Genomic DNA, 16,956 nt, shown 5'->3' with positions numbered 1-16,956 from the left:
TATTATTATTATTATTATTATTATTATTATTATTATACTCTAATATATTTTCTTCTAATTAAATAAATACTATTATTATTTTTAATCACTAAAAATAATTTTAAATAATTTATAGTACTTTTTACATCACGTACTAACCCTAACTCATCAATAATTTTGAAACACGCAATAACACATATAATTTGCAATAATTTATAAATAATTCGATAAAATGACTAATTTAAAAATGGGGTGTTACAATCTGTGTCTTTGAAAACGACGAAGTAGGAAAACATTTTGTACCCGAGAAAATAATAATACAATAGCAAGTCACCGCCAGTGTCGCAACCATCGAAAAGGAACCATCTACCCATAAATACTACATATAACATCAAAAGGGTTCTCTATCATACAAATCCCTTTAAAATTTGGCATACAGAATAAAAAAAAAAAAGAGGCAAGTTTCATACTCGTGAGAAGGTTGAAGGCCACACTTGAAAATCCAAAAGGAGTAGCCCAAGCAAAGTTGCAAAAAGTAAAGTAGAATGCAGAGCACAATCTTTCTTATAGGAGAACTACTAACCCCTCAGGATTTTGCAAAATTTTGCATGCTACTTACACGTGTCGCTATTGTTTTCAATTTCAAAAACAGGCCATCATTGATAACATTAAATAAAGGAGAGCACGTCTCCATCATGATTGGTCGACGTCTCAGATGGCCTACTATACTCGAACGATAGAAAGTTGGACGTTGACTCATTGTGCGAGGAGTATAACCAACGACCTCACCCATCTTTATACGCGCATTTAGCTGAAGAACACACATGTTATTTTAATCACCCTACACGGAGGGACTCACCAAAAAGGGAGTCACCCCATAACGCCATCCTGAGTCATAGAAACCATCGGCAGTGCGATAAGTGCCTTCAGAAAAGGGGGAATGTTTCTAAAATACTTCACCCTTTAACGAAAAAGCTCTCGTGCTTGAGGGACTGTGTAGTGTCATATTTTGCAAAGTCCTATATTAGGGCGCCCATCACCCATCAAAGGGGCCGCATGGAATGAACCCAATGCAACCGCCCATACGGTTTGCCCGACGTGGCAGTTAAATAAGAGAAAGTCCTTGTTGACTTTGAAAATATAGTCGAGCCATGATCTCCTTAATAAAAGGGAACGATTAAGACCACGTATAAGGGCTATGAACCCTAGTTCAGGGAGAACTCTATAAATAAACTATCCCTTAAAGGGATAAAAGACAACTTTCAAGTAACACATACTTAGACACATACAAACACCGCTCGAAGAGCATTATGCTCCGAGTAATCCTCACAACATCACTCCAACCATCCGACTATGACCTAGAAGCGCCAACCAACAGAAGGGCCTCTCACTGACACACCGCAAGTATACAACTATTTGAAGTAGTAAACATTTATCGAACCACAAGGACCAATGGTTGAATATCGACTTCTATTCTATCAATGTAAAGCTAGAGTGACCGAAAGCACAAAAAAATATATTAATGGGGACAACAGCTGCTTTCACCAACATGTTGTCCTATCTACGACGAATAATTCGCCGACATTTGCATGACCGGATTATTCATCAAAGACTCTTTACTTTTGCGTAACTATAAAATTAGGGAAATTCTCAATCTCGTCTGAGTACTTTCGTGATATCGGACTTGATTGCTTAAAAATCTGTTATTGGGTACTGATACATATCCTTTCAAATCATGATTAATACCTGAGAGCTCTTTTACTTTCGTAATAAGATTGGGACGAAAAACTCAGGTTTTAAAATAAACGCGATTGAGCTCTCGTAATTAATTCATGATAGATCATACAAAATAGTCATAAGATAAGCCTCATGAGCCTTAGTCTTTAAATGACTACTCACTCATGGTGAGGAACATTGAAATCAAAATAACATTCATGATAGAAAACATAATTAACAGTAGAAATAATATAGTAATTCGAATGAAATAGATAACGTCTTACTGAAAGAAAATCACTTATATTGATAATTGATCCAGTTGCTCCAATGGAGACTTGAGTGCAACAATGTAGAAGAACTTAGAAACTATAATGCGTGAAAATTAAATTGCTCAATTGTTTCTGGATGCCTAAACTCTAAACACCCTATTTGTTTTATAGGAAATTTTAATGATAGAATAAGTATAGGCCATTAATGCTCAATACAAACAGGAAATTCGTCAAAATCAAATATTGGAAAGATCCCAAAATAGCTTGGATGAATCGGAAAAGGAAACAAATCGAAAGAATTCACGCCTCTCTGCTACGGATGGCCTTAGCAGGCCCTGGATTTTGGATGGGCTAGCAACAAAGGGTGGATGGCTAAGGCACTACTGCTACGGGTGGCAGTGGCGGAGCCAGCGCCCGACCAGGTAGGGCAGCTGCCCAGGCTCCGCCGGCCACGATTAACCATCCTGCGCCATTTTCCGCCACACCATAGCATAATAGACGTATATTAGATCTGCCATAGTCGTTCTCCGCCACACCATACCGTGAAGATACGCACACCGTGACTCTACTCTTTCTTCTTTTTTCTTCTGTTTCAGTTCAATTCTCGCTACAACATTGTTGTTATGATATTATTTGTTGTTGTTTCAGGTTCTGGTTGATGAATTGATGGAGAATTGGTGTCGAATTTTTTGTTTCGCGCTATGCCCACCAAGTGCTCGGTAAAAGTTCTGAACCGAGATTCTTCTTCCTTATCTCGTTATTTCATTGTGACTAGGTTTTTTGTTGCTGCAAATAGTGTGGTCTGTTTCTTGTTTGTGTTATTACTCATATTCAATCTTCCAAGGAGGAGACCATAAGGGTTGGACACTAATATGTGACAATGTGAAAAAGTTCTGCATAACTAATTTGACTTCACTTTTGATTTTATATTTTGTTTTCTTTTCCAATTTAGGAATATGCAAAGAAAGTTAGTTAGCTAGTTTCATATTAGGGAACAATTTGAACTAAACAATACTGTTGAAATTTGTGTTGAAATCTGTCATACATCTTTTGATAACTAAAGTTTATTGATTTAGAAGATTGACATTATGTATTCATTTTGTATAAACAAGATGGTTAGTTTCATCATGTTAATTCATAAGAGAAGTAAAGTTAAATAGTTAGTTAGGGGTAGTTAGTTATAGAGTTAGTAAGGGCATCATGTACCTCTTTCACTTTCAATACTATCTGTGTCCAAAACAAGCCGCGGTTAGAAAAAAACAAGCTGATACCAGAATTTTACCAATTCAGTGTCCAAAAATGGTTTTGTTAAATCTATATTGAAATTGCAGGCTTGAAATATCATGTGTAAAATCATTGACACTCATTTGAATTATCATAACTCGGATTTTCGTACTGCCTGCTACTGAATTGTTTATTGTTTAAGCCGCAGTGAGTTTCGGCATTCTCCCAATGGATCATTTGTTTCAGTACACTCTTGTGATGAAATATGCAATGCCAAGTAATGAATATTTCTAAGTGATTAGATTCCATGCATATTTATTATCGGCATGCAGATTTCTTACAGTTAAGAATTTATTGCTAGTACAACACACAACTAACTTATGAAGAAAGGACTTATAGCCGTCTCCATGTTTTATGATTTTAACACTATAGCCGTTTTCAGAGCATGAAAGCAAAGAAACAGGCGTGAGCAAAGATAGAAAAGACAACCACATTTAATAGGTTTGTGATTAGCTGATTTGGTACTATTTATGATTTTGATTCAAAGTTTGGAACTTTATGATTTTGCTGTCTTTAAATTTTTGCCCGGGCTTTATAATTTTTCTGGCTCCGCCACTGACGGGTGGTCGTAGCAGCCCTATGAATTTTACATGGTGAAAAACTTGAACTTTTGCCTTTTTCCGCGTATTGCTTGTTTCAGTCTCTTTTTGCCTAGAATGCTTCTAAAAGTGTGGAATTGCCAAAAACACCGTACCAAAACATAAAATATGATAAATGAAGAAAAAAACATATAAAAACTAAGGGAATACTAAGGTAAAACAACTAAAAAAACATATGAAAACTAAAAAACTAGTAAGGTAAAACAACTATAAAAAACAATGCGAAAATCACTTATCACTCACCTCACGTGAGTTGGTTCTCTAAACAATCTCAAAAACAACCGTACAGGACTATTTGCTGCCGTGAGATAGCCATCTCTTTTAAACGTATAATATATTTATTAGGACCTTTGAATCCACCTGTCTTTATATAGAAAACACGTACACCTATATTTTTTTTAGAACATATTAATCAACTTTATTCATTTGCTGACGCAAATGAATTCAATCATTCAAAATTAGAATACCACTCCAAATAATATTTTAGAACATGTTATAATGGGGTGTTATATCTACCATATAAAAAACTGACTCTACTTTTCCCACAGCAGCCCACATTGCTTCTCCCAAATAATGACATGTGTCTTCATTCTGTTTCATCTCTTTTCTTTCATTTGTTTTCACTTCTGTAACGTTTCCTCTCTTTTCTTTCATTTGTTTTCACTACACGTATATTTTTTTTAGAACATATTAATCAACTTTATTCATTTGCTGACGAAAATGAATTCAATTATTAAAAATTAGAATACCACTCCAAATAATATTTTAGAACATGTTATAATGGGGTGTTATATCTACCATATAAAAAATTGACTCTACTTTTCCCACAGCAACCCAGTTGCTTCTCCCAAACAATGACATGTGTCTTCATTCCATTTCTCTTTTCTTTCATTTGTTTTCACTTCTGTAACGTTTCCTCTCTTTTATTTCATTTGTTTTCACTTCTGTAACGTTTCCTCCAAATTGATGTAGCTTCATTCCATTCCTCTTTCCCTTCATTTGCAATCACTTTTGTAACCACAATTATTTATTATTATATCATCTGTTTTTGATTTTTGTTCTTCCAACTCCTTCCATTATTCATGTAACTGTTTGTATTCCAAATGAATGAAAGGTTTTGCCATCATTCGCATGAAATTGGTTCATCATCCATCATTGGTATAAATTGCCTTATTTTTTTCATCATTATCATAAGCTCTGTGAAACCATCTTCTTCAAGGTAGATCTGTGGTTTGATATGAGGATGTCAAGGTAGATCTGTGGTTTGATATGAGTATGTCATATTTTGGGTTTTTTCTGTAAATTAGGGTTTTACGGTATCCGTCTTTTTTTCTCTTCTACAAATCTTTGCTTAATCGATTTACACTGTGATGTTATGGTTTAATCTATTTGCTTAATCAATTTACACTGTGAGGTTATGGGTTAATCTATTTATATTCATTTGTAGATACGTGAATCATGATCTTTGCAGGTGCAGGTTATAATTTCATAGGTGTCATACCCCAATTTTTGACCTAAGATACCACCTCATATCATTTGCATATGCATCATTTGCATCTCTAACAAATTGCATAGCTTGTGTTTGTTACTTGTGTTCAGCAGAGTTTAATCAAGAAATCACTCATTAGTACAAGTAACAATCAATTAGGGTTTTGTTCTCCCTTCATCTCAAATGAATCATCTTCATCAATAATCAACATTTGGTCCTCAGAGATTCATTTCAACAAGCTCAAAGGCTCTGAACCAACCAGATTAGGGTTTTGACTGAAGATAGCATACTCCTGACTTTTGCTCAGGATTTGACCTAATGACTTGGGACAAGACCTCAAGACCCCAAGTGCATCATTTTGACCTAATCCATTAGCTCATAACATCTCCTACACAAGGATTGATCAACAGTGAAATTTCAAATCATCAGATTAGGGTTTTGAACTATCAGGGACTGAAATCAGGGATCACATTTGGGAAACCCTAAAAATCCCCAGGAAGTCAATCAAAGGTTTCAATCATCTTCAAATAATCCCTATGACAACATCCAATGGAAATTGTGTCTCAATTCAAGATCCATAGTCATCAATTTGTGTTCATTTGAAGTGTGCCATTTTCAATTTGTGCGATTCAAGAGATTAGTTTGGAATTTGTTCAAGGAATCGGCATATGGATTTGTCATTCATGAAAGAAAGTGTTTCACGTGGATTGCTTGGAATTTAGAACAGGTTCGAAATCATCCATAAGGATTTCTTCAAGGTTTGCAAAAAAAAGAGAAGACATTATCCATTTTGAGTTTATTTTGAAAGAATTGCTTCAAGTATAATTCTAAGACCATGGATTCAAGAATTTCAAGTTCAATATTATTTCAAAGATCCATGATGACAAGAACATGTTTCAAGGCCTAAAATTCAAAGGATTTCCTATCATTTTCTATTCAAAAGGAATTCAAATTCAATTCAAGATCATTCAAGAATAATTCAAAGCTTCATGCTTGAATAACAATTTCATTCAAGTTCTAAAAAGAAATTCAAGCATTTACATGGAACAAATGAATTACAAAGGAACTTTATCTAAAGTTCAAGAATTACAAAATTCCATTCATTTTCAAGAATGCAAAGTTCATACAATTTAAAGTTGGAATGAATTGGAATTACAAGAAAAAGAAAAGTAAAGCTTCAAAGACTTTCTTGAATTCTTCAATCTTCAAAGTCTTCATTCTTCAAAATTGAATTTCTTCATGCTTTCATCAAGAATGCTCATGTCACATGAAAAAAGAAACAAAAAGGGGTGAGATTAGCAAAAAAAAGTTCAATAAAATATTCAAAAGCCCAAAATGATTCAAGACAAAAAAAAGAGGGATCAAAGAGAGATTTTTCTTCCACTTGCATGATTCATATCATAAGAAATATCTTTGGATAATGACATAAGGAATATATTCTTATTCTTGCAATCATGAAGAATATTCTTATTCTTATTCTCATTCTTGAGATGACCATAACCTCCCAATCAAGTTTCTTAATTCCTTACAAATCCCTAAACTTTGCCTATAAATAGGAAGTTCTCCCTTTGCAACAAATCACACCAAAGCTACTATACTACTAGCTTTCTCACTTATCTCTTTTGATAATTTTCAAAGTTCCATAGTTTGAAAAAGGGTGAAGAAATAGTTCATACCTTGGTGGAAGGTTTCCACTTGAAGATCATCTTCAAGTCTCCTTAATATCCAAAGTTCCCACGAATCCAAAGAGGTTTTGTTGCATCATCTTCATCAAAAGAAAGCCTACAACAACAATTCAAAGTTGTTAAAATTAACAATTTCAAAAGTTGTTAATAGCAAAAATCCAAAGTTGTTCTTCAACAAACAGGGGCTGCAACAACAATCAAAACAACAAACAATTCAAAGTTCAGAATTTTTCCAGTAAGCAAATCTGAAACACAGCAATATCAACCACAAGTTAATTTGCAGATTATTTGTTCAAAAAGAAATCCGGGACAGCATCAACCACAACAGTTCCGAAGCGGTAGCGGTTCAGACACTCAAAACAAAAGTTCAGCAATAGCAATACTTTGCAACAGTTACGAAATCAACACAGTAGCAACAACAAGCTTACTTGCAGAATTTCAAAAGAGAAGTAATCAACACATACCGGTGAAAGTCTTCTCACCGCAGGTAACTCGATTTCCCTCTTTATCACTGATAATTGTTGCTGCTAGTCTCTATTAATTGTTGCTGCTAGTTTCTGTTAAGATAAAAAAATTAATTAGCTATCACTAGTTATCACTGCTATGCTGTGACCGAAAATAAAACAAAATAAATACAGAAAGCATAAGCTTTTGTTGCTGTATCATGAACAAGAAGAGGAAAACGAAATTGTTAAGTATTAATACCTTCTGTTTGTTGAGGTTGTTCGCAAAAAAAGAGAAACGGAGAGGAAGTTGTCTTCATCGTTGTTTCTTTGCGAGAAATAAAATTCCAGTTGCTGTTGAAACCAAGAGAGAGCAAGCACAGTTATTATTTGTTCATAGAAAAAAAGAGCATCAATTTGTTGTCGTTACCGCGAGTGAAGAGAGAACCGAGAGAGATTGGTTGAGTGTTTACTCTTGATTCTTCCATGGCCGCTGTGAGCTCCGCCGCACCTTCATAACTTCCATCACCGTGTTGTTTATTGAGAGGAAGAGGGCACCGCGAGCAGAGGGAGAGATGGTGAGTAAAGAAAATCCGAGAGTGAGTGAGAAGGTCGAGAGAGATTTTCAGATTGTTGTTGTTGTTCACCGTGAGAAGAGGTTGTTGTTGTCTGTTGTTTTTCAAGCAGAGAAAATCGTGAGAAGGAGAGAGCCATGGAGAGGAAAACGAAAATTTTGTTCTTCCTTTGTTTTTTTTTCAGAAACAGGAACGAGTGAGAGGAAGAGAGAAGCGCTGCTGCTTCTTTGTTGTTTAGGGTTTCACTAACCCATTTCTTGTTTCCCAAAGACTGGCGGATCCGGGTCATTCCTGACCCGACCCGGTCCGGCCCACCTTTTTTTTAATTATCTTGCATTCAGCTTTTAATCAGTTGGGCCTGCACCTCCCTTTTCAGGATTAACACCTACTGGCCCATCCATTTATTTTTTTTAATTAATTCTCTTCTAATTTTCATAAAAAAGGTTTTCATAAAAAAAAAAGACTTAGTATTATTTTATTTAATATAGGATTTAGTTTTATTTTCTAATCCTTATTGAAAAAACTCCAAAAAATATTTTAGATGCATATTTGATTTTATGTTTTCTAATTATTTTCTTTTTCCATGAAAAAAACACAAAAAATATCTTTTCTTAGATTAATTTTGTTTGAATTTGATATTCTCATATTATCTTGTGTAGTTAATCATTTAAATTTTTATTTGATTATATCACTTGAATTTTCTAACTGCATCCGAGACTTCGAGATTATTTCTCTGTTGTTCTCTGTTTTTTCTGTTTGTTTGGTCTTCCATTTGCTGTAGAAGTCCATAAACAATTACTGGATGATCATGGAATGATGAAAGCTGTGAGCTTATTCGACGTTTCTTTTCTGCTGGTGTGGATTCTTAATATCTGTTGAGATCCTAATTTATTCCAAGCATATCACTTGAAGATCACGGTAACACCTCAAACTCAGAAATCCAATTTTCTCATTCTTCGAGGTAAGCCCAAAACTCAATCAACTGTTTTCACAACAGTAATCAATTCACTTTCAAATCATCCATTGTTTTTCAAAACAGTGGGGCCTCTCGAATATTAGAGAGTATAAGACCCACTCCTTTTTCTTTTTACACAGTCTTTTTATTCAAAATAAATAAACTTTCTTTCAAAACAAACTTTCAAACCGTTTTTCAAACGACGCGTCTGCTTTTCAAATATACCATGGGCCTCCACGTAGGTATAAGTCCCGAGCCCTTTTGTACATATCCACTCGAGTACATGAAATTAGATATTTCATTGTACGCCTTTTGTACATATCTCAATCTGTTTTTTAACTTTGAATAACAAACCAAAAACGAAGGTTTCCTTAAATCTTCCCAAAAAATATCATGGGCCTCCATGTAGGTATAAGTCCCAAGCCCTTTTGTAAATACCTGTTTACATAGCTTTGAATAAACTCAAATGGACCTCTCCCCGAGTGTGAGTCCCGAGCCCTGTGTATACAAACGGATCATGCTTACAGGTATATTTCCTTCATAAACTCCATTATATACACACACTTTGTAACTGTTCATATCTGTTCATGTATTTGTTCATATTTGTTCGTACTTGTTCATACTTGTGATTGTGTTATGTGTGCTTGTTCAACTTAGTACAACACTAGGTTCCCCATAGCCTCCTATTGGGCTTCGTGCAAAGAATCTCCCTAGTTTAGGTTAGGACATAGAGTATGGTTTCCCGGTGAAATCGCTCTAAGAGCTCAAACCAACTATACCATGCCTCCCCTTGGGCTTTGTACAAACGAGTGACCCTCCCATAGCCTCCTCTTGGGCTTACAATGCAAGGACCCTGGATTGTCCCTCCCATAGCCTCCTCTTGGGCTTACAATGCAAGGACCCTCGGATAGCCTCCTCTTGGGCTTCGTACAAGGACCCACGGGCTTCTTATAAGCATCCCCAATATCCAAATCAAATACCCTAGGAGATTAGACGTTTATCATCTCTACGCTAGGAGTATCTCTTCTATATCATCACAAACAATCAATCAATCAAAATCAAACTTTTTTGCCACAAGGCTGGCTAATCAATCAAACTTCTTTTTGCCACAAGGCTGGCTAATCAATCAAACTGTTTTACCACCGTACTGGATGATTAATCAAAGTTTTTGTCACAAGGCTGACTTCATTGAAACTTTTGCCACAAGGCTGGCTGATTAATCAAAACTTTTTGTCACAAGGCTGACTTCATTGAAAGTTTTTGCCACAAGGCTGGTTAAACAAACAAAAATCAAAAAGATGTATGTGATGATATAGATTAGATACATCTAGCATTTAGACGACATTTGTCTATTTTCCTTTGCTTCCACTAGCATAAGTGGGAACTACGATTGCTCTGACTTTCTCAACATCCCTTTGAGAATACGTAGGCACAAGGTCGATCCTTGGCGAGCAAAACAAAACAAAAAAACCATTCAACCCTTAGCACCCGTAGACCCCGAGCTACAGATGCTCTGATTCCCTCTAAGGGATATGTATGCAGAGGATCGCGATGATCTTTGCGAGCATAATCAAACAAACACCTTAGGTCCCACCTATTTCACAAGAACCTCTCAATAACATGGAATGAAAAACAAAGCAAAGAAACCTATAGAGTACTATAGATACGTTGGGTGCTAATACCTTCCCTTCGTATAACCAACCCTCTTACCCAAGATCTCTCCCCCCACTTTTAGGTTATTGCAGCTTTTTTCCTTTTCCTCCTTTGGAAATAATAAAAAGTTTGGTCGAAACAAAGAAAAATCATTTTTTATGAGCACTCGAGCCCAAAGAAGGCATCAGGTGTCTCATCCCACAAAAAAGAGGAACAAAACGATTTTTCGCCCGCGACAGAAAAATGGCGACTTCACTGGGGACCATCTTTTTATTGTTTCCAAAGGAAGGGTTAATTCTATTTGCTTTATTTTTCATTTTTTGTTATATGTGTGGTTTTGGTTCTGTTACTTGCGTGGTTCTGTTACAAGTGATACATTATGGACAAATCCTAACCCGGATTAAGTACACATAAGAAATTAGGTGGAGGGTATAGTCATGTGCAGGCGCACGTGAGAATCCTTCCGCTCAGTGGAGGTTCCTTGTTGGTAATATATGTTTAGCATGTTTCGTAGCGAAGACATTATTACTTTCATTGAACTGTAGAAGCTGAGAGACCGTAGAACCCCAACCCATCCTGGCCTTATTAGGTTGTGGTGCAGAAACTATTCAGGTGAAGACTTGGATTAGTTGTCATGCGGAGAACCACACTCAGACGAGTTTTTCTTGAGAATATTACTGGCTCATGAGTCTAATTGTGGAAGGCCGGTAATATCCGAAAGAAAAATGTAGACTCTGACGTATCAGTAGAACATGTCATGCAGGTGATCAACTAGATCTATCCCATTTTTGGTTCTCTGACCTCATGCTCGTGACGCTGGACCGTTGAACTTATGCGTTACCATGTTTGCGTTACCATGTTTGCGTTACCATGTTTGTATACCATGTTTGTAGTACCATGTTACCATGTTTGAACTACCATGTTTGCTTTACCATGTTTGAATATGTGGCATCCATGCATCCATGCATCCATGCATTCATACATTCATTAAAAAACCCATCTTTTTCCATAAAAAACATGATTTTTCCAAAAATTTAGAGAATTTTCTTTGCAAACATTATAGGATTAAGTTATGGAAAAAAGGTATACCAAAAAGTACGGTTTCAAAACGCCTGATGTAGAAAGACTGATAGAGTTAGCATCTTCTGTACAAGATCCTTCTAATTTTAGGAAAAGTTATGGAAAGCTTTTGCCTATCCTGAACACTCATGTTGATGAAGGACTTCTCAAAACTCTGGTTCAGTTCTATGATCCCGTCTACCGGTGTTTCACCTTTCCAGACTACCAGTTGGTACCGACCTTGGAAGAATACGCCAATCTTTTAGGTATTCCTGTGTCTGACAAAATACCCTTCAATGGTTTGGAAGCCATTCCTAAGTCACACGTCATTGCAGCAAGTACCCATTTGAAAAAGTCTGAAGTAGAGAGTAATTGGACTACCAAAGGAAACCTCCCGGGTTTAACCTCACACTTCCTGATAAAGAAAGCCTTTGATTTCATCGAAACTGGTAGCATGATAGCTTTTGAAGCTGTACTAGCCTTGCTCATCTATGGGATGGTTCTGTTTCCCAATGTCGACAACTTTGTTGATATCAATGCCATAAAGATCTTTCTGATTGGAAATCCTGTTCCGACTTTACTTGGTGACATGTATTTCTCTGTCCATCATAGGAATCGCCAAGGCGGTGGAATCATTGTATGTTGTGCACCTTTGTTGTTCAAATGGATTGTTTCACACTTACCTGAGTCTCCTATTTTCACGGAAAACCGAGAAGGTTTGCGTTGGCCTCGAAGACTTATGTCTCTTACTAATAATGATATTCGTTGGTATACCTTGGCTCGCTGTGGTACAGAAACCATTGAAAGTTGTGGAGAGTTCGCCAACGTACCCCTCATTGGTACACAAGGAGGAATTAACTACAATCCGGTCCTGGCCCGACGACAACTCGGGTATGCAAATTTAGTTAAACCTGCTGGTCCCTCAGTGGAAGGATACTTTTACCGAGAAGGGGATAATCCTAAAAAGTTGAAAGTAAGAATGGTGAGAGCTTGGTACGACATCCGATGGAAAGAAAAAGGTGAGGAAAGAAATTGCATTGCCATGGACGCCTACACCTGCTGGGTAAAGAAAAGAGCCAAGGAGTTCCAAATGCCTTATGCTTATGAAAAACCCATGTTTCCTGCTGTGTCTCAACGACCCAACATTCCAGCTATGGAGGAATACCAACGCACTTTGGCCAAAATGAGGACAGAAAAAGATGCTTGGGAAGAAAAGTTTCGTAGCACTGAGGTGGAAAATAGAAAGTTGAAGAAAAGAGTGAAAGATCACGAAGAAACTCTCTATTACCAAGATGGATGGCTCATGAGCAAAGATGAGAAGATTCGCCAGAAAGACGCTGCAATCAAGAGGTACATCAAAGAAAGCAAGAAAAATCTTGAAGGCTCGACAAGCAACGCTCCGACTCCTGATGATTGGAAGACTGTTGTTGACAAGCTGAGAGCTGAAAAGGCCGAATTGAAAGCTCACTATGGGAAAGAAATCATGAAGCTCAAGCTGCACAATGCATTTGGTTCTTCGTCTGATGAAGATGCTTAGGATTATTTAGCTTTTTATTTATCATTTGCTTTTGTAAGGAGCTATGCTCCAATGTTGTAACATTTCCCATTATTGCAATAAAAAATAAAAAATGAATGAATAAAAGAATTGTTTGCGTTCAAATGTTTGCAAGGAAATAATCTTTAAAATGTTTGGAAAAATCATAAATTTCTTTTTAGCATACATCATTCTGCATATCGAGTCTGTTGTATAGAGTCTTATCTTTTGGATCTTTCTCCAATAGATCGTCAAGCTGTCGCGTCTCAAAGTTTCTCGACCACACTCGCAATCAGATCACAGATACAATACTCGTTCAAGCAGAAGAAGAGTAATGGAACACTCTGAACAAGAGAATATTGAGCTTCGTGGTACAGTGACCACCCTTCAGGAAAAGTTGGAAAGTCTCACTACTTTGGTTGACTCCTTGATGGCCGCACAGAATCAGCCGCCGCCACCTAACAGTCAAGCAACAGTAACATCTGAAGTCACTACTCCAGTTTCTACAGTTGCATTCGGCATTCCATCTTTCTCCATGCCAGAAGGTTGGGGCACGCCTTTCAGCTTTGGTACAGGTTTCCGTCATAATTTCTCTGGGGTTCAAACAGCTACAACTGAAGCGCCTGCTGCTCAGAGTTCACAGTTCACTCCAAATCAGGGGATAACTTTTTCTCAAGTTACTATGGCACTTTCTCAACCCACTATGACGGTTCCGACTCCTATGGTTCACACTGTTCCTTACGGAGACAATGAGGTTTATCATGATCAGGGTGATAGCACAAATCAGCGTAATCTTGTGGGAGATCTCCAAGAGCAGTTTAACAAGATGCAGCTGGAAGTTAAAGCTATCCGTGGAAAAGATTTGTTTGGAAAGAATGCCCAGGAGCTATGTTTGGTTCCCAGTGTACAAATACCTGCTAAATTCAAGGTCCCAGACTTTGAGAAGTACAAAGGTAGTTCTTGTCCACAAAGCCATCTTGTAATGTATGCCAGAAAAATGTCTACTTATGCAGATAATCATCAGTTGCTTATCCATTACTTTCAAGACAGTTTGACTGGTGCCGCACTGAAGTGGTACACAGGCTTGGATAGCACTAATATTCGAACATTCAATGACCTAGGTGAGGCCTTTGTCCGACAATACAAGTATAACTCGGATATGGCTCCAGACAGAGATCAGCTCCGATCCATGGCTCAGAAAGACCATGAAGCTTTCAAAGAATATGCCCAACGATGGAGAGAAACTGCTGCTCAGATTAATCCACCGTTAAAAGAGAAAGAGATGACAAAGATCTTTTTGAATACCCTCAGTCCGTTTTATTATGAACGCATGATTGCTAGTGCTCCAAGTGATTTCACCGAAATGGTAAACATGGGTATGCGTCTAGAAGAAGGAGTCCGAACAGGACGTTTGACTAAAGAAGGTGGATCTTCAAGTGGAACCAAAAAGTTCGGAAGTGGTTTCCCAAAGAAGAAAGAACAAAGTGTTGACATGGTATCCCAAGGGAGGCCAAGAGGAAGTGTCAATCGTCAGCGACAGGTTGCTGCTATTGCGCCAGTCGTTAATACCGCACCGAATCCGGGGTTTACTCCGCAGTTTCAACAACAACAGCCTCGACCACAGGCTCAGCAGTTAAACAATAATCAGAATCGTGTACAAAAAGCTCCACAGTTCGATCCGATTCCAATGACCTACACAGAATTGTACCCTGCTTTGGTTGAAAGAGGTCTTGTTCAAACTAAAGCACCACCACCAGTACCTGAGAAACTCCCATGGTGGTACAAAGCTGAGGTCTCATGCCCTTATCATCAAGGAGCACCTGGCCATGATCTTGAGCATTGCATAGCTTTGAAATATGAAGTTCAGAGGTTGGTTAGATCTAATCTCCTCTCTTTCAGAAATTTGAATCCTAATGTGCAAGCAAATCCGCTGCCCAATCATGGAGGGCATGTTGTAAACATGGTATATGGATGTCCTGGCCAATACCGAGTCTATAATATCAACTTCTCAAGAGCAGATTTGGTACAAATGCACGCCACTCTTTGTCGGGGGCAGAATTTTCGCCAACATCAATACGGTTCCTGTAGAATATGTTGTGTGGATCCTCACGGGTGTTCGATTGTGAGAAGAGATCTCCAAGTTTTGCTAGATAATGGTACTATTGAGATCTACAGAAATAGGGATGAAAATGAAGTTAACATGATAGGATGTTATCCGCATGAGCTTTTAGTCTCAGATATCAACTCGGAAATGCCTACAGTTAACGTCATCGTTCCTCATTTCAACATGCCTGAGCGCATGGAAGTTACTTACAACAAGCCGAAGGTTCCTGTTGCTCCTTTAATCATTTGTCTACCTGGACCTGTTCCTTATGACTCTGACAAGGCAGTTCCATACAACTACAATGCCACAATGATAAAGGACGGACAAGAAGTTCCTTTGCCTACTCTTTCATCTGTTGTAAACATTGCTGATGTGAGTCGTGTAACAAGAAGTGGACGTGTGTATACTCCGCTACCTCCAAAGCAGCCTGTTGCTCCTGTTACCGGGCAAAATCCTGTCAATACACCAGTAGAGAATCTTGTGGAAACTCCTGTCAGTAATCCAAACACTGATGTTGGTCAATCCAGTGGAACCAATGTCAATCCTGATTTTGATGAAATTTTGAAGCTTATCAAAAGAAGTGAATATAAGATTGTGGATCAGCTTATGCAGACTCCTTCAAAAATCTCAATACTTTCATTGCTGTTGAATTCAGAAGCCCACAGGGAAGCCCTGATGAAGGTCTTAGATCAAGCTTTTGTAGATCATGATGTGACTGTTGATCATTTTGATGGGATAATAGCCAACATAACAGCTTGCAACAATTTAAGCTTTTGTGATGAAGAACTCCCTGAGGAGGGTAGAAATCACAATCTTGCTTTGCACATTTCTATGAACTGTCAGTCAGACTCTTTGTCCAATGTGTTGGTAGACACCGGATCTTCCTTGAATGTTATGCCAAAGACGACTCTTGCTCGTTTGTCTTACCAAGGAATGCCTATGAAGTTTAGTGGGGTAGTTGTCAAAGCATTTGATGGATCGCGAAAATCAGTTATCAGCGAAGTCAACCTTCCCATGACAATTGGTCCACATACATTTCAAATCACCTTCCAGGTCATGGACATTCAAGCTGCTTATAGTTGTCTGTTAGGACGACCATGGATCCATGAAGCAGGGGCAGTAACTTCTACGCTCCACCAAAAGTTGAAATTAGTAACAAATGGAAAATTGGTAACAATAAGTGGAGAACAAGCCTTGATGGTGAGCCATTTATCCAATTTCTCTTTTATCAGTGCTGATGATGTGGAAGGAACTCAGTTCCAAGGTCTCTCTTTAGAAGACGAATCTTCCAAAAAGAAAGCATCAATTTCTTCATATAAAGAGGCAGTAAAAGTAGTGAAAGATGGAACTACCACTGGCTGGGGGCAAGTTGTGATCCCTACCAAGAATGAAACCAGAGCAGGTCTCGGATGTTCACCAACATTCTTAAACTGCACCAAGAAGGATGAAACCCTTCGTCCGATCAAAGAAACGTTCCATAGTGGAGGGTTCCTTAACCCAATTCCTCAAGAGGTTAATGTCCTTATCGAAGAATGCATCGAAGAAGGTTTACCCGATCCTGAAGAAGAATGGAAATGTTATCTCAATGACTCGGGATATATATCTCAGGAAG

The sequence above is a fragment of the Vicia villosa genome, linkage group LG7 (assembly GCF_029867415.1).
Source record: "Vicia villosa cultivar HV-30 ecotype Madison, WI linkage group LG7, Vvil1.0, whole genome shotgun sequence".
Taxonomy (NCBI): domain Eukaryota; kingdom Viridiplantae; phylum Streptophyta; class Magnoliopsida; order Fabales; family Fabaceae; genus Vicia; species Vicia villosa.
Note: the sequence above shows the minus strand (reverse complement) of the source record.